Source organism: Telmatherina bonti (genome assembly GCF_933228915.1).
Source record: "Telmatherina bonti genome assembly, chromosome: 18".
NCBI classification, from domain to species: Eukaryota; Metazoa; Chordata; class Actinopteri; order Atheriniformes; family Telmatherinidae; genus Telmatherina; species Telmatherina bonti.
The window spans coordinates 34,353,815-34,373,091 of NC_136616.1; positions in this window are offsets into that span (position 1 = coordinate 34,353,815).

The window sequence follows — 19,277 nt, forward strand, 5'->3', positions numbered from 1 at the left end:
GCAATTATTAGTGTCAGCTGTTCGGATAATCTTACAGAAATTTTGGTGGTGTGGTCAAATGCAGCTTTGCAAAACTGAGCTGCACTGCCACGTTCCTTATAGAGAGAACACCGGGCTCCATTGTTTGCAACGGTGTGAGGGGTCTCAAATTGTCTTAAAACATCTAATATTCAGAACTTTAAATTTAAAACCTTAAAAACACCCAGATTGTCATCTGAGGTCTTGAACTGAGTTTATTCAAATTTTAATTTTTCTTTTTTTTTTTTTATTCCCAAGAAGCAAATATACCCTGTTCAGTCCTGTCGGCTGCTTGTCATAGAAAAAAAGGGATGCAATATAACTGGATAAAAATAGAGTTTTAAATTTCTGGGGTATTTTGATTGTTTCTGGTAAATCTGGCAGCTGCCTTGAATGTTTGGCACTCGTGAATAATGTTTGTAATTGTGGGATGTGGAGTTTCTTATGTTTTCTGTTCTTCCTGTTCTCTTTCCTCCTGCTTTAAGCAACAAGTTTCTCAGGAAGTGCAATTGGTTTATCTCATTGTTAAAGTAGTATAAGTACATACATTTCTACTCCTCTGCTGTTAATAATCACTTTCGATTGTTGTTTGTCATTTATCTAAATAATGAAAAATAAATGCAGCTGTATTTAAGTTTTGTTCCCTTTATTGGAAACACGCCCTGCTCCTGGTATATTGTTGCTTTTGGTCTGTATGATTTGTTTAAACACAGATGGTTCTAATGACTAACTTTCTGTTCCTCCATGGTGAAGCAGCTGTTCTGCATGGTTTCTCCACGTTCCTTTTATGTGAGTGCACACTGATAAAGGTTGAAAACCCTGCGTCAGATTACCAGCTTGGTTGTACAGTTTATTGGGATTTTCTGGGTAAATCAACCCAAAAAACAAAGAGATATCCAGATTATGTTAATCCCCCTTCATCTGTTCCACACTCCTCACTGGTTGGTGGTGGTAATGTGCTATGACAAGGCTGTGCAAACTGCCAATTAAACACAAGAAGAAGAAGAAAAGGCGGAGGAGGAGGAAGTAGTTCATTGTTCATCTTCCAACCACTGGATGGGTGTTTCTCAATTCAGGTTCTGCACACTTCGAAGTGTGGATTCGTCGGCTGCATGCGTTATCGTGGCACGCCAAGTGCTGTCCCAATTCAAAGGCTCCTTCGAATCCACCCTTCAAATGCGCACTTCGTTTGGCTCTAGATTAGCTTAAAACAGAAGATACAAGAGATGTATGCATTGTGTTCCTGATAAAAAAAAAGAATGAGTAGCAGAGCGCCGGTGTAGGTACCACACCAGCCAGACTGTTTATTTATTTATATTTATGTATAAACACACATATATTTGTGTCCAATAACCACAAATGAACTTTATTCCAGTCATCCTCAGATGTCTTCGTCCCCTTTCATTCAAGAAAAGGCTGAATTTATTACAGTCACTCAGGTAACTGGAGATTGAAATCATGAACAATAATTAAAAACGTGCTAAATTATAATGCAGTGATATAAGACACTGTTTTGTCATTTAATTGAGTTAAAGAAAAAAAACAAACAAATTGATTCTGGACAAATTAGAGCATTTTTCTGATGAACAGTGGGACAAAATACCTCTCAACAGGTGAAAAGTCTGACTGGGGGGAACAAAAAACACAGAATGGTAGTGAAAACAAATGATTTTTTTTAAAGCATATATATATCTATATATATAGATATATAGATATATATCTATATATATTACGTATTAGTTTGAGTGATGTAACATATGTTTTTTTTTATCATATTGGTTTGCTTTTTAAATATTTTTATTGAACCAAAATTAGAAAATAATATCATGGTTTAAATAACACTTTCATTTGATATTACTAGGTCAATTTCATCTTATTTCCCAGGCAGATGTTTTTCTCCTTCATTAATGGGAGGGTATGAATACATATAAGGACGACTGTATATGTGTCGAACAAGGATTATTTTCCACTGAAGTTAACGTCAGCTTGACAAGATGAGCTGTCAGTCAGAGGAGAGCCCGTTAAACCGCCGCCTCCTCATGTTGGTCATTTAGACACAAAGGTAGACACAAAGGAAAGGAAAATAAATCAAAGTTAAATTACTGGCACCATTTTCTGTCATTTAAAAAACATTTTTGTGTCTTTTTGTGGAAGAATGGGATTGGTAATTAGATGAACTTGTCATATGTAGTTGCCAGGCAACGGAGGACTGGAGGACTATGGGTAATTCTCATACACTAGATAGGCCGTGTCATTCTACTAGCATTAAGCGCACTTCGGTGTGTGCCGACCACGTAGAACACTTTGTAGCCTATGCAGTCTGCGCACTTGGAAGTGTGCAGACCCTGAATTGAGAAACACTCGATGTCATGTTATCTATGGCTCCCAAGCTTATTTAACCTTTGAACCCTGTGGCAGCCATCTTTAATTTCTCCTTTTGTTCAGAGATCACATGGAGCATTAGATGTGTATTCCGGATCCATCTTCACCTCAGGGTCCTTTACGGAAATCTAGTCTGTGAGCCAATCATTTACTGGGCTCTAACTCACTGTTTTGTTGACGAGATCCACCGAAAGTGTTAAGGTACCTGAAACCGTCGACATAACTGGTTCTAGAGGGATCATCTCTACAGAAGCAAGGTCTGCTGCAGAACCCAGTCTGCAAAGGCCTCCAGACCAGAACTATGAAGGATTAAAGAGGACTCGCTGTTACCGAAAACAGTGCCAAGTAAGAGGCTTCTGTGTCTGGGGAGAGACGGTTTAGGAAAGTAATTTCTTTTACTATTGTTAAGGGACCAACTTGGCTAATGGTCTAGCTAATGAAAGCAGGACGCCACTATCTCCCTTTTATTTGTGTTGTTTTGTTGCTGCTGGTTTGGCTATTTTGTTTATATTTGATTCTGAGTTTATCTCCATTTATCTCATTTCTGGAGTGGAAATTAAGCTCATTGTTTTGCAAACCTGTTGAAATTGACTGTTTGGGTATCTGTGTTACCTTTCTAAATTCCAGTCAACTGTGGGAGTTGATCTCACGTTTGTGCCTGTGTAAGGACCACAGAACTGCCAATTCAAGTCATTTTCTCATTACTTTCATGTCCTCTTTCTCTCCTTCCTTTGTCTCCCTCAAAGTTCCCCAGACCAGAGAGTCTTAGACCACAAGGCTATCTGCCATTTTGTCTTTCTTCGTGTCAGCTATTTTGTAATCTGCTAAATTAGCATTAGCACCGGCTAAGCTAACATTAGCATCGAACGGCTAATGCTACCTGAAGCTTTAGCGTCCTCTTTTGTGTTGAGTGTCTGCCATTTTGTCTTACTTCATGTCAGCCATTTTGTAATCTGCTAAATTAGCATTAGCATCGGTTAGGCTAGCATTAGCATTGAACGGCTGATGCTTGCTAAGGTTCGAGCTCCCTCATTCCTGTTGAACCATTTGCAAACTGGTAAATTAGTATTAGTATCAGCTAAGATAGCATTAGCATTACACAGCTAACGCCAGCTAAAGCTCATGCTCAATTCTTTCCCTCCAAATCGCCCATTATCTAGTCCTTTAGGCCATCTTGCATTTTGCTAAGCTAGTCCTAGCATCAGCCTCAGAGTTAACACTTTTAACTGACTAACCACCCGCCAGTCACTGCAGGCTAGGTGTGCTAATTTTCGGCAACCTCAAAGCCTTGATCTCAGCCTTCACTCCTGACTCTTGAGACTGAGGCATTGTTCAGTATCTTTGTTCCTGACTTGTCAGGTGGTGCCCCGAACTTAGGTTTACTTGATAAATCTAAACTTCATCCTCAAGTGTTGAGGAGTAACTCTGGAGCTGCTGGAGCTGATTGTCCAAAGAAGAATGCTGCACAAGCTGATGAAGATGATGGAGGATTCTTCACACCCTTGTCGGGGCTAGAGGGGTTGTTCAATATTTAACTCAATCCTCAACACTTGTGCCCCAACAAGGGTGTGAAGAATCCTCCTTCATCATCAGCTTGATGATGATGATCCAATGAGTTTGGATGCTGTGTTTGTAGCTGATCAACAACGGAGCTGATGGCATCACAAGCTGTGTCTGGTACAGTACTGCTGGTAGAAGAAGTCCCCAACAGGTTTTCCAAAATATCGAAGATGTGGTTCCCGTTTCTGGTTACTACCATCTAGAACAGGAACAATGTTCTGGATACTACCATCTAGAACAGGAACAACATCTTGTCACTGCAGGAGAACAAACATGTTCTTTTTTTTTTCTTTTTAAAGTAATATGCCCAACACTGGTTACAACTGGACCAGGACTTTAGAGACTTCATCAGCATGACATTCAGGAAATATTGTTGCAACACATACTCCTAATAGGCTGATTCTGAAGAACCATTTTAGACAAACAGAACATCTGTATCCATTCAGATATGCCTCTTAAGCAGACTTCATCAGCACATGTATTGCAGATGTATTCAACAGCATAACAGATATATGAGAAATAAATGTTTTTATTTTACAGAAAGTTGTATAAAAGTAACAAGGACTCAATACAAATGTGTCAGATTTAGTTTTGTTTATTAGTGAAATGTAACAATGTGTTTAATATCATAATTTAGGATGACAACATATTGAAAGACAGCAAATAGTTAAATCATAATCATATTGTATGATCAAGTTAACAACTGTAAAACTTACACACTTGAAGAGAAAAAAAACACTAAAGTATAAGTTATTTATACACCACAGTTCAGTGCAGAAAGATGATAGACACCATAACCAGAGAAAAAAGTGGACCCAGTCTCAGTCCATGTGGTACACAAAAGGTTATTCTGTCAATCCTAATATATCGGTTACACAAATTAGCATAATACAAACAACAAAGGTTTCAAATATGTTTTATGTAGCTCCAAAATAAGATTTGACATTGTCTTGAAATAGTTTTTCTAAAACATAAAGAATTGAATCTACAGATTTTGGCTGTCTTTTTTGGCAAGTTTTTACTGTAAGTGTGTGTGTGTGCACTCCTTTATCAGTAGATATTTAACTGCAAACAAAAAGGGAGGAAAAGGATACATGCATGGCGTGCATGTTGTAGTAGTCTTATTGCTGATGTATTATTGCTTAGTAGTATTACTGTTTGTTATACCAATGACAAATTTCTTCCTTTTGAGAGACAATAAATGAGCAGCTAATCTTGTCTGACAATGAAGATTAGCTGCTCATTGCTGGTGCTGTAAATACCATTTAGCCAAGCTCTGACACCACCATTTATTAAATGATCAAATTTCAAGAAATTAAATCAGTAAAAATGTATTCAGCTTATGACATGTTTAACACAATTACCACCAGTTGGTGCAGAAGAAGAGGAGGGTGCAATCAGATGAAACACCACTACAATCCCTTCCTTACCCTGATTCAGTACTCCGTTTACTTCCTGGTAACTTTCCAGCTCTGTGTAAAAACAGCGGAGGTAAGACCAAAGAACTGGGCAGCTCGAACCAGGACCCAGTTGCCTTAGCAACACACTGAACTACGTAACTTTTTAAATTCCATTTAACTAGAGAGTCCAACAAATAACAAACCAGTTTCCCTCCAAACCTAAAAAGCAACACTCCCAGGATGATGACGGTGGTTTTGAAAGCTTTTTGCTTTGATTGGTCAACATGCATCCTGCCTTGATCGGCTTTTCCTGGTCGTGGGCGAATCAGAACACACAGAATGGAAAGACAACAGAAAGTTGCTGTGATTAAGCAAAATACCATCACACAAGCGGGGTAAATAATGAACTCGGGATAAGCAATACTCCACTTTGATATTCCTGCTCCTCCACAACAAAACAGCCAAATAAACACAGCACTGATGTTTCTGAGACGAAGTTGACCTTCCTGTGTCAGTTTCATGTAGGTGATGGGCCAAACAACAGCTAGGTAGCGCTCCACACAGGTCAGGAGGGGTAACAGCATCTGAGCATTCCAAGGGAAATACTTGATCTCCAGCTCCACTAAATTCATCCAGTGATACTTATTTATGTTATTAATGATGCCAATGACTTCTCCTGATACTCCAATCAGCTCCATGACAGCCATGTTGTAGGTGAAGAAGTCTGAGTGGCTTACAGCCTTCGCTGAGGGATTATGACGTTTCCATCGCAGGAATCCCAGACAGAGGATAATGGCAGACAGTGGGAGGACGAGGATGACGTAAGCAAATTTGTAAAATAGCTTGATGTACTCAACGGTGATCATCTCAGAGCATAAGTGGAAAAGGGAGGGTGGGCTGAAGGAGTGGGGCTGAGGAAGGGAGTTGTTGGCAGAGGACGAGAAGTTGACAGACATTTTTGATTGGCGATACCTGAGAAAAAACACAACGAAATAAACTTAAAGCTGCAAGCAGCATCCATCAGATCCGAACGTTGTTCCTCGCCACCTATCTCATACACCTACTTAGCTTAACTCGGCATGGTGTAATGTGTTAATGAACGAATGTGATGGTAACACAGTTTGTACTATTGGAGAAATTTCAATAGTGTTTGGTCCCCAACTTCTCATGAAGCTTCCTGCCAAATTTGTCGTCAATTTCATGAATTCCCTCAGACTAGTTCATTCAAATACAATGAGTGTAAAGTGACAAAAGGGGGTCAAAAGTGGGTGTAAAATCCAAGATGGCAGACACCCTGTTTCAATAGCAACAGGTGTCTGATTGACTTTTTTGCTTGTCCTTGGGTGCTACATATGCATGTCAAATTTTGTTGTTCTACATCAAAGTAGATGTTCAGAACCCAATGGAAGCTTTGTTTTCTTTGTCTAGGTGGTGCTGTGGAGCCCTTTTTGCATTGGAGTCAATGCAGACCGTAGATTGTCAAATTTTTCACCAAGCTTGATGAGTGCGCAAAATCCCTGAAAGAAATGCTTTCAAAACAATGAAAAAAATATATACTTTTGAGTAGATAAACACATAGGGTCAAATAATTATTAGGAAAATTATTGTTTAATAGAAAATAAATTATATCTTAAAGTTATATGAGGACTAGATTCAAATATGATGTGCAAAAACCTGCAAAAAAAAAAAAAAAACAACAGTAAAATATCTAACCAAAACATCATCATGATTAACAGTACTGGCATCATTTGGACATCTGATAGGGTACAATTATCATGTGACACTGCAGGAATATGTTGTATCTGGGCTTTTCGTGTAAATTTATAGCCTAAAACTTTTAAAAGTGAAAACAAATGCCTAGTTTTTAATCTGTAAAGTGGTATCACAATGCTAAACAAAGTATTGAATCCAGTATTTCAGCTGGCAGGAGTATCGATACACCATCGATGGTAGAACAGATAGACAGACAATAAATTTTAAAAGATAAAACTTTCCTTTTATATTGTATTAGTAGTAGTAACTTGCAACAACCCGCTGACTTGAGAAGCCTTGTTCCAGCTAACAGTGACCTTTCCTCAGCAGCTGCTTGACATTGAGACGTTGAGGTTTTTTTTAATAATCCAGTTTGTTTATAAAGTGCATTTAAAAAAAAAAAAAAAAAAAAAAAAACATCTGATGAAAGTCCTGTACATCTGAAGCCAACCATGTATCCATGTACACACAAGTACATCAGTACATAAAAAAAAAAAAAAGCTTTAAGCAATAGCTACTAACAGCGATGTCCCCAAACAAGTTCAAGTAAAAGGAACATTTAAATTATTTAGAGTTCTTTCACAGTGTTATTTAACTTATGACACAGGTTCTTTAGCACATTGAATAAATTCCAACCAGCTGCTGTTTGTAAGACGTATTACGTAATTTGAGATAAATTCCCACCTTGCAACAGGTGTTGGTCCCTGAGCTGTTTTCTCTTCAGTTACGGAGTGCAATGTCTCAGGGTACTGTAGGTAGAGAGAGGCAGGAAAACACCTCTTTACAGTATGGAAATAATTCCTGTCTCATTATTTTTCCACAGGGTGCTTAGAGCATTGGAAATTATTTACTGCCTGGTCTGAGCTGTCAGCATGGAAGGTTTGACCAGAGACTACAAGCTTCAGAGACATTAACCGTTTATGGTCCTGCTCTACCATATGGTAAAGGTAGAATTGCAGTGACTGAGTGACAGTGACCTGCTTGGTGGTTTTTAGGTCCAAGTCTATCACCAGATTAAGATTTCTGGCATGGTTGGTGGTTTTTAGGTCCAAGTCTATCACCAGATTCAGATTTCTGGCATGGTTGGTGGTTTTTAGGTCCAAGTCTATCACCAGATTCAGATTTTTGGCTTGCTTGTAGGTTTTTAGGTTGCAGTTTATCACTATCTTCAGATTTCTGGCCTGGTTGGTGGTGCTCAGGTCTGAGTCCATCACTACACCTGGATTTCTGGTCTGCTTGGTGATTTTTAGATCAGATTCTATCTCTACAGCAAGATTTCTGGCATGATTGGTGATTTTTAGGTCCAAGTCCATCACTATATTCAGATTTCTGGCCTGGTATGTGGTTTTCAGGTCTGATTCCATCACTACACCCAGATTCCTGGTCTGCTTGGTGATTTTTAGATCAGATTTCATCACTACACTGAGATTTCTGGCATGCTTGGTGATTTTTAGGTCCAAGTTCATCATTACACCCAGATTCCAGGCCATGTTGGTGGTGGATGAAGAACGATGGTGACTTTTAATTTTTTCCTTTTGGCTCCAAAGATGGTCAACTCAATAAGATACTTTTGTTTAAGTGAAGAAAGTTTTGGCACATCCAGTCAATAATCTGCATTGCTGTGGTCTGTATGACCTGTGCCAGTGGGAGCATGTAGATGTAAAACAGAATAAGCTCCAGGATGGAGCCGTGGGGAACTCCATATATAATTTCTGCTGCTCAGATGTAAAGTCATGTGTTGACACGGAGTACTTACTGTTCTGGACATACAATTTAAACCAGTGTAGTGCAGTGACAGAGAGACCCACCCAGTTCTCCAATTATTTCAGTAATATACTTTTGTCAACTGTATCAAAAGTGGACTTACAGTTCAGTTTTTCAACATGGGGAGCAACATGTTACAGCATCAGGTTAAAACTGATGAAGATTCATACAATGAGAGATTCTGTTCAGCAGTTTTAGTTTACAGGTGATTTGAAAACATTTACATGCTCTTTCAAATCAGAGCACCTGTGTTTCCTGAGTTTACGTACACGATGCCATTTATTAAGCTTAAAATCACTGAACCTGTCATAACCAGACCTAGCTCACCTGCAGGGTTCCTGATCACCCTTCAATTACTCACAGCAAATGGAAAATAATGCAAACATAAAATTTGCCTGCTCAAGATCGTTTTCCACTTAGTCATTTATTGATTTTGTAATATGCAGAAATGTCAAAGTTTTTTTCCATTGTGTTTCTGTAACATATTAGAAAACTTACACATCCTTAACACACCATCAAACTGGCCAAATACCAATTAAGTTGGTGAGTTTGGAGACACAGAAGCAAAAATCACTGCTGAGAAAGTGTGGTTTCAAAACTAAACTATTTGTCCAAAGAGTTTTCAAAGAATGTTCTCATTATTTATGAGCATTGTACATTGAATAGAAGTGACGGAATCCCGTTAAAACTTCATGCTTAAAAAAAATCCAACACTGTGCACATGGATGGAACATCATCATTACTTATGAAAACCAATTAAATGTTAAGTGAAAACATAAATATCTGCTCAGTCATTTTTATAAACTAATTATTTTAAAAAATACTTGTGGATGACATTTGCAAAAAAAAAATGTTCTGCTTTGAGTACAATTTGAAATGAAAATGGACTCATTTAAGATGTTAAACAACACTTATCAGCATAATTTTATTTCTTTTTATCAATTTTTATTAAAAAATTTAATATCTAGTTTTATTGTAACCATTACAAAGAAAACATCAGTTATTTAAATAAAAGTTGCACTATGGTGAACCACTATGCTGTTAAGCTGCTTGTTAATGTATATCTCATCAGCCAAACACACAGCAGCATCTAGTCACGTAGCCATGGTGAAGACGACTTGCTGAAATTCAAACTGAGCATTTGAATGAGGAAGAAAGAGAATTTAAGTGACTTTGAACATGAGTCAATCATCCATCAAAGATACTTTATTTATCCCCGAGGGGAAATCCAAGCTTCAAGCCAGCTCGTCCAAGGTTAGACATACAGACGTTTACATTTGACAAGTTTACAGAACGAAACTGATACTTAGGCCCTGCAGCCAGCTTTTTACTGGTGCTGCCTTAAAATGCAGAAAAGATGACATGAGGAAGGATGGGTGGGTGCTAAAAAAAGAAAGAAGTGTCTCTACACTTCACCTGAAGGGGGAAGGATAAAGATGCAACTAAAAAACACACCTGTAAAAGCATAAATTCAGACAATAGACAGCACACAATATGGGGGGGGGGGGGGGGGGGGGGGGAGTGAAAGATAGGAGATTGTGTCTGTAACTGTGTGTGTGTGTGTGTGTGTGTGTGTGTTCAGTGAGTGAGTCTGTGAACTTTCCCCAGTTCATCTGTGCCACCTCATGTAAATGCGGCCTTGAGAGCTGAGTTCAGTTTAATTTCCACAGGCCTGAGAAGGGAGGGGGGTTAGGAGGGGGGCTGAGAGTCAGACAGCATAACATTCCAGGAGACGTGATAACCAGCCTGCACAAGGCCAGTCAGGTTATACATGTCAGTCTTTCACTGAAGCAAATTTTAGCCTTGCTCTTTGTCTTATGTCGTCTTGGCTTTATTCCAGAACATCAGCGTTGGCTGCTCTGCTTTGCAACATTAGGCTACAGTAAAGTGTTCAGCCAGTCCACAGTGAACATCACTAACTGCTGCATCATGGTTATCCTGGTAATTATCGTTCATTTTCTGCAGCATTTCAGTTCTCTGGATTCTGATTCGTACTGGGCCTGGAGAAGGGGGCGGGGACAGGGAACACGCTGACCAATCCAAGCAGAGGGCTTTCCACACCATCACAGATGATGGCTGAGGTTTCTGGGGGTGTGTGTAGGTGGTTTAATGTCCAGTGTGACATTCACAAACACAACGCGTGCGATCGGTTCGTCTATGTCCTTGACGACAGCAGGCAGTCTGGTTCTGCCTCTGCTGTTTCTACACAGAGCAGGAAAACTGCAGGGCTGTAAACGCAACACATAAGACACGCCAGCTGTTGCACGTATGTACACATGTAAAAGTCTTTACACTGCAGCTTCACAGCAAGAGGGTTGCTGGTTTCAGCTTCAGCTGTGACCTTAAACTGTGACCTTTTTGCGTGGAGTTATCATGTTCTCCCTGTGTTTACGTGGATTCTCTCTGGGTACCCTATTTCCCCCCACCGTCCAAATGCAGGTATGTTAGGTTAATGGGTGAATCTAAATTGTCCCTCGGTGTGAATGTGAGTGTAAAGGGTTGTCTCTCTGCGATGGACTGGCGACCTATCCAGGGTGAACCCTGCTCCAGGCCACCTGCAACCCTGAATCAGGTTACAAAGTGTAGAAAATATGGAGACAAGAGTTTATTTTTTACATTCTTTGCATGTGGATTAAATGAAAATGTCAAAAGAACACACATACAACTCGGGCAATGACAGGAAACATGAGTTCAGTTGGTGTGGCGAGAGAGAGAACCTCTCCAGGTGTTGGCCCTTGGTGATTTGCACCTGGCTGACTGGTATAAAGGCAGTGCTGCACACAGCAGTTTCATTCTGAACATAAGTGCACACTTCTGCTGGCTGACCTTGTGCCTGCAGAGAAATCCCTTTGTCTGTCTCTGTCACCCCTGCTGAGCAGTTCATTGCTGGTAAGTCTGAATTTCCCTATTGATGATCAGGTCTGAGCCATTATTAAGTGGGTGTATTAATAGATCTTTTCATCATGGGGGGAAAAAGCATCAAGCTTTTTGCTGCGCTCTCTGGGTGACTGGGGAGGATGTTTGATTGGTAAGTGATTGCTAGAGTATTTATTTTTATATTACTGTGTGGCTGACCTGTCGCTCCATGCACCACAGGGACTGATGGCCTGGCTGATCGTAGCCTAGCAAACAAGTTCCTGTGCTTTTGCTCATGAGGAGGGCCGCTTGAACGTGGCTGCTGCTTTGCCCCTGGTTTTCTACACTTGGGACTGAATCAAGAGGAATCTGCTGGCTGATGCCTACATGGAGGAAACTGACTGGTGCATGGTGTGCGCTGTCCAGTTGTGGGGATGATTCTTGCCCTTGCTGGACCGTGTTGCGGGGAAGCTGACTTTAATGTGTTTATCAGAACATTTTAATTTGTCTTTATAACTCACCACTGAGGGAGACTTTTAATCTGCTGTTCAGTGAGTATAATTGTGGCGCTTTTTTTTTTCCTCCCTCTTTTCAGCAGACGAGAGCTGATGGTAGCGGTCGGGTCCGCCAGGTGTTGACATCTCCTGTGTTTTTTGCACCTTGCAGTTGGGGTGGCACTGCATGTCTGTGCATGATGGTGAGTTGTCTGTGTGTTGTGGGGTGATTTTTAGTTTGTCTGAGATGTCTGCCTGGTTTTAACCCCCACCCACCCACCCACCTCCCTTCTCCACAGCCTCTCCTACAGGTTTTTAACTGGTGCTCCATTTTAGTTCAATGTTTTAACGGTCACAAAACTTAAATTTGGATCAAGTCTCCAGTAAGTAAACTTGAGTGTCTTGTGTTAAATAATTCCTAGGCTGGCGTTACCTTGCCCTTGCCACATTGGCTTGAATTTTAGTTTGCTTGAATAAAACAATCCATTTTGACTGCTTCAAATTGTCTTATGTTCTATACTTGGTAAGTATTACAAGTTTTGCAAATATCAGAAAACTGACTGTCTTTAGCCATTTAGGTAAGCTGAACCATGTGCAACTAAACTCCAATTTACTGCCTTTATCTGAAGTTTTACACTTGAGCAGCTTAAAATGAATGTCTCTACATTTCCAGGTAAAGCAGATCAATCTGTTTTCTGACTGAAGTAAAGTGAACATACTACAATTTAGTTTGACGTGATCAGTTCATAACCTTGAATCTTTTAAGCTGTGATGAGCTGTCATCTGTTTGCTGGAATAAACAGGAACATGAGCAGACTTGTTCAAGAGGGATTAAAATGATCTGAGTACGGACACTTCAGGGCCTCATAGTTTCTTTTACTTTTTAAAAGCAAATTCCTTCAAATGTTGCTACACCTGAATTTGATAAACCACACTGGGAAAATGGGGATTCTTTACACATTAGAGCTTCTAACTCATAGGAATTGGCAAAAAAAAACATTTTTTTTTTTTAAATTTTGTATATGGTTACTTGTTGGTGGCAGTGACTAAGGTAGGAGAGCTGCTTGCTGTGTGACCTGATGGTCGGTGGTTCAAGAGGTCCCAAGTCTGGAGAAATGCAGAGTTGTTAGGAAGGACGTCTGCTGTAAAACATGTCAGTTTACATGTGAGGATATGCTGTGGGGAACCCCCTCAGAGAGACAAGCTGAAAGGGAAACATTGTTGTCGTCTTGTATGTTGCAACTCACCCGCCAGGTTATAAACATAATTTTGCGGATAAGACAATTACATGTGTTGATGTAAACTGCACTAACATGACCCATAAAGGAAATATCTGTTCACTGTACGATACTGTAAAAGCTGTTGAATGTGGAAAAGTTTGTTCACATTCAAAATGGGAAATGTACGATATCACCTGTGGAGGACCTCAAGGCTCAGTCCTCGGACCAAACCTGTTTCTACTGTACATGATGTGCTGAATGTTTCCAAAGTGTTTTCTGTTTGCAGATACTTTATTCTGTTCTGGCAAAGACTGACGACAAATGATGGAGGTAGTCCAAAAAGAAGTGAATAAAATAAGGGTTTGAGCTGAATAAATCAATGAATCTGGAACGAAGACATTTGATGGTTTTCACTAACAGAGGAAGGTTTCAAGGTGTCAATCAAATGACACTTTGAAACTGATAAGGAAACAAAGTTCCTCGGTGTGGTGATAAACTGTACATCTCATATTAACCAGCTGAAGTTAAAATGATAAACTGCTGCTTCATAAAGTGAAGGATTCATGAGATAAGAGCTTTGGGCCCTGTCTAGAACTCCCTGCTTGTTCATGTGACATCTTGTATTGAAGTGTGGGGAAGTAGGTGGACAACAGTTACACAGTTGCTATTTCTGTTCCAGAAAAGAGCAATTAGGATCATTACTGGAAGGAAATGCATTCATCAAATCCCTTATTTGTGTATCAAACTGCTGAAAGGTCATGAAATAGTTGTTTCTAAGATAGTTTTACTGTTTAAAGCTGATGAAAAGCTGCTGGCAGGAAAGATCCAGAACAGGTGTTAGAACAGAGAAAGTCATGATCAACTGAAAGGTGCAGAGATTTTCAGGAAAGCGGATTAAAGCAGCGATGTCTCGGTCAAAGGAGTGTATGGAAGCATTTGCACAGAGAACTGAAAGAATGAATGTGGAAAGTTGTTTAACAGCAAAATGAAAGAAGTCTTGTAAAACAGAATGAAGAAGGGAAAGTTGATGATGGATAAATAGCCGATGTAGTCACATCTTTGTGTTGAGTGTCACAATGTGAAGCATGAAGGAAACCAGTCACTGCTCAATGTCTTTGTCTGAAGGATCGTGGAAAATCATTGTAATGATGGCTTGGTGGAAAAGGGGCAGAAGATCTGACCTCTTTCTGCTGCTTTTTCATCCACACTTTGAAGATGTTTCATTGGAAAATGTGGACTGATTTATTGAATGAAATGAAAAGCAAAGCTTGTAGGGGGGTGGTCAGCCAGTTAAAAACGAGTCACCCATTGTGAGAAAACTGACTGCTAGATGTGTGGTGGACAGACAGGAGACGTTTTGTCCTCTGTTGTCCAGTCAAATTCCCTCTGTGGGAATTCCTGCAGTTGGTTTTCCCTTTTTCCACCTGAAATTCTTCATTCTACAGGACCTGCTTGGCTTTTCTCTCTCACCCCCCCAAGGAATGAAAGCTGATGTGGTGACACAGTGTGTTTAAAATAAAAATATCCACAAGAGCAGTTTGGAGATTTCTGACCTGCTTTACTGCTCAGTAAAACTTTGACTTTGCTCCTGTGAGGCAACTTCAGTTCAACAGAAACTGCTGGATGAAAAGAGATCAAATTAAGTCAAAGATGTTTCTGCTTGTGGAGTAAAATCTTCACTTTATTTCCAGTAAACAAAGTCAAGAAGAAACTCAGAGAAGCAGGAAGAAAAATTCAGAAATCTGGATGAGTTCCTGTCAGTTTCTCTACATGAAGAAAGGAAAAATGGATGTGATTCAGTCCAGCGTTAAACAGAATAATATTCCCATGAATTGCTGGATAATCCACTCAGATCTCAGCGCTTCATGGTTCTGTTAGGATTTACTGGCAGTGACAACGAGCACTAGAAGGCAACATGGCAGCATAGTAGGATGAGCTGTTTTCTGGACTCTTTCGTTCTACATCATAAAGTCCTGGATGTTTGCTTCAGATGAAGATGGAGATCTTAAGAAGAACCTGGAATGACTCCCATCATGATATGAAACACATTTAACATCCTATCGATACAAGAACTGAGTGGATTGTTCTGCTGTGGAATGTGAAATCCACATCATCAGGAGTGTCTCCAAAGTGTCCAGAGTTTCCACTCCCAGTGGGAGATCAGGGTTCTGTCATCAGGACTTTGGTTTGCAAGATGTTCAGAGGTGGGAGAGAGCATCTGCTCCGTCTCTGCTTGCAGCTCTCATTTCCACTCCAAACTTCTTTGGATCTTCTAGATGATGAGATGTTATTCTAAGACTCTGTTGGTCTGCTTGCAGCCAGATGTGACCTCCTAAAAAGCAGATGTGTGGATGGAGGGTTGAGGAGCAGAGTGACATCTGGACCGTTACCGTGACTACAAGCAGCATTTTCAGAGGGAAACTGTTGAGGGAACGTCCTCCTCTTCCTCCAGATGTTACAGCGAGGGAACGTCCTCCTCTTCCTCCAGATGTTACAGTGAGGGAACGTCCTCCTCTTCCTCCAGATGTTACAGCGAGGGAACGTCCTCCTCTTCCTCCAGATGTTACAGCGAGGGAACGTCCTCCTCTTCCTCCAGATGTTACAGCGAGGGAACGTCCTCCTCTTCCTCCAGATGTTTCAGCGAGGGAACGTCCTCCTCTTCCTCCAGATGTCACAGCGAGGGAACGTCCTCCTCTTCCTCCAGATGTTACAGCGAGGGAACATCCTCCTCTTCCTCCAGATGTTAGAGCGAGGGAACGTCCTCCTCTTCCTCCAGATGTTACAGCGAGGGAACGTCCTCCTCTTCCTCCAGATGTTTCAGCGAGGGAACGTCCTCCTCTTCCTCCAGATGTCACAGCGAGGGAACGTCCTCCTCTTCCTCCAGATGTTACAGCGAGGGAACGTCCTCCTCTTCCTCCAGATGTCGCAGCGAGGGAACGTCCTCCTCTTCCTCCAGATGTCGCAGCGAGGGAACATCCTCCTCTTCCTCCAGATGTTAGAGCGAGGGAACGTCCTCCTCTTCCTCCAGATGTTGCAGCGAGGGAACGTCCTCCTCTTCCTCCAGATGTTACAGCGAGGGAACGTCCTCCTCTTCCTCCAGATGTTTCAGCGAGGGAACGTCCTCTTCCTCCAGATGTTACAGCGAGGGAACGTCCTCCTCTTCCTCCAGATGTTACAGTGAGGGAACGTCCTCCTCTTCCTCCAGATGTTAGAGCGAGGGAACATCCTCCTCTTCCTCCAGATGTTACAGCGAGGGAACGTCCTCCTCTTCCTCCAGATGTCGCAGCGAGGGAACGTCCTCGTCTTCCTCCAGATGTTAGAGCGAGGGAACGTCCTCTTCCTCCAGATGTCGCAGCGAGGGAACGTCCTCGTCTTCCTCCAGATGTTAGAGCGAGGGAACGTCCTCCTCTTCCTCCAGATGTTACAGCGAGGGAACGTCCTCCTCTTCCTCCAGATGTCGCAGCGAGGGAACGTCCTCGTCTTCCTCCAGATGTTACAGCGAGGGAACGTCCTCCTCTTCCTCCAGATGTTACAGCGAGGGAACGTCCTCCTCTTCCTCCAGATGTTACAGCGAGGGAACGTCCTCCTCTTCCTCCAGATGTTACAGCGAGGGAACGTCCTCCTCTTCCTCCAGATGTTACAGCGAGGGAACGTCCTCCTCTTCCTCCAGATGTTTCAGTGAGGGAACGTCCTCCTCTTCCTCCAGATGTTACAGCGAGGGAACGTCCTCCTCTTCCTCCAGATGTTACAGCGAGGGAACGTCCTCCTCTTCCTCCAGATGTTACAGCGAGGGAACGTCCTCCTCTTCCTCCAGATGTTACAGCGAGGGAACGTCCTCCTCTTCCTCCAGATGTTTCAGCGAGGGAACGTCCTCCTCTTCCTCCAGATGTTACAGCGAGGGAACGTCCTCCTCTTCCTCCAGATGTTACAGCGAGGGAACGTCCTCCTCTTCCTCCAGATGTTACAGCGAGGGAACGTCCTCCTCTTCCTCCAGATGTTACAGCGAGGGAACGTCCTCCTCTTCCTCCAGATGTTTCAGCGAGGGAACGTCCTCCTCTTCCTCCAGATGTCACAGCGAGGGAACGTCCTCCTCTTCCTCCAGATGTTACAGCGAGGGAACGTCCTCCTCTTCCTCCAGATGTTAGAGCGAGGGAACGTCCTCCTCTTCCTCCAGATGTTACAGCGAGGGAACGTCCTCCTCTTCCTCCAGATGTTTCAGCGAGGGAACGTCCTCCTCTTCCTCCAGATGTCACAGCGAGGGAACGTCCTCCTCTTCCTCCAGATGTTACAGCGAGGGAACGTCCTCCTCTTCCTCCAGATGTCGCAGCGAGGGAACGTCCTCCTCTTCCTCCAGATGTCGCAGCGAGGGAACATCCTCCTCTTCCTCCAGATGTTAGAGCGAGGGAACGTCCTCCTCTTCCTCCAGATGTTGCAGCGAGGGAACGTCCTCCTCTTCCTCCAGATGTTTCAGCGAGGGAACGTCCTCCTCTTCCTCCAGATGTTTCAGCGAGGGAACGTCCTCCTCTTCCTCCAGATGTCGCAGCGAGGGAACGTCCTCCTCTTCCTCCAGATGTTACAATGAGGGAACGTCCTCCTCTTCCTCCAGATGTTACAGCGAGGGAACGTCCTCCTCTTCCTCCAGATGTTACAGTGAGGGAACGTCCTCCTCTTCCTCCAGATGTTAGAGCGAGGGAACATCCTCCTCTTCCTCCAGATGTTACAGCGAGGGAACGTCCTCCTCTTCCTCCAGATGTCGCAGCGAGGGAACGTCCTCGTCTTCCTCCAGATGTTAGAGCGAGGGAACGTCCTCTTCCTCCAGATGTCGCAGCGAGGGAACGTCCTCCTCTTCCTCCAGATGTCGCAGCGAGGGAACGTCCTCGTCTTCCTCCAGATGTTAGAGCGAGGGAACGTCCTCCTCTTCCTCCAGATGTTACAGCGAGGGAACGTCCTCCTCTTCCTCCAGATGTCGCAGCGAGGGAACGTCCTCGTCTTCCTCCAGATGTTAGAGCGAGGGAACGTCCTCTTCCTCCAGATGTCGCAGCGAGGGAACGTCCTCCTCTTCCTCCAGATGTCGCAGCGAGGGAACGTCCTCGTCTTCCTCCAGATGTTAGAGCGAGGGAACGTCCTCCTCTTCCTCCAGATGTTACAGCGAGGGAACGTCCTCCTCTTCCTCCAGATGTCGCAGCGAGGGAACATCCTCCTCTTCCTCCAGATGTTACAGTGAGGGAACGTCCTCCTCTTCCTCCAGATGTCACAGCGAGGGAACGTCCTCCTCTTCCTCTAGATGTTACAGCGAGGGAACATCCTCCTCTTCCTCCAGATGTCACAGCGAGGGAACGTCCTCCTCTTCCTCTAGATGTTACAGCGAGGGAACGTCCTCCTCTTCCTCCAGATGTTACAGCGAGGGAACGTCCTCCTCTTCCTCCAGATGTCGCAGCGAGGGAACATCCTCCTCTTCCTCCAGATGTTACAGTGAGGGAACGTCCTCCTCTTCCTCTAGATGTTACAGCGAGGGAACGTCCTCCTCTTCCTCCAGATGTTACAGTGAGGGAACGTCCTCCTCTTCCTCTAGATGTTACAGCGAGGGAACGTCCTCCTCTTCCTCCAGATGTCACAGCGAGGGAACGTCCTCCTCTTCCTCCAGATGTTACAGCGAGGGAACGTCCTCCTCTTCCTCCAGATGTCGCAGCGAGGGAACATCCTCCTCTTCCTCCAGATGTTACAGCGAGGGAACGTCCTCCTCTTCCTCCAGATGTTACAGCGAGGGAACGTCCTCCTCTTCCTCCAGATGTCACAGCGAGGGAACGTCCTCCTCTTCCTCCAGATGTTAC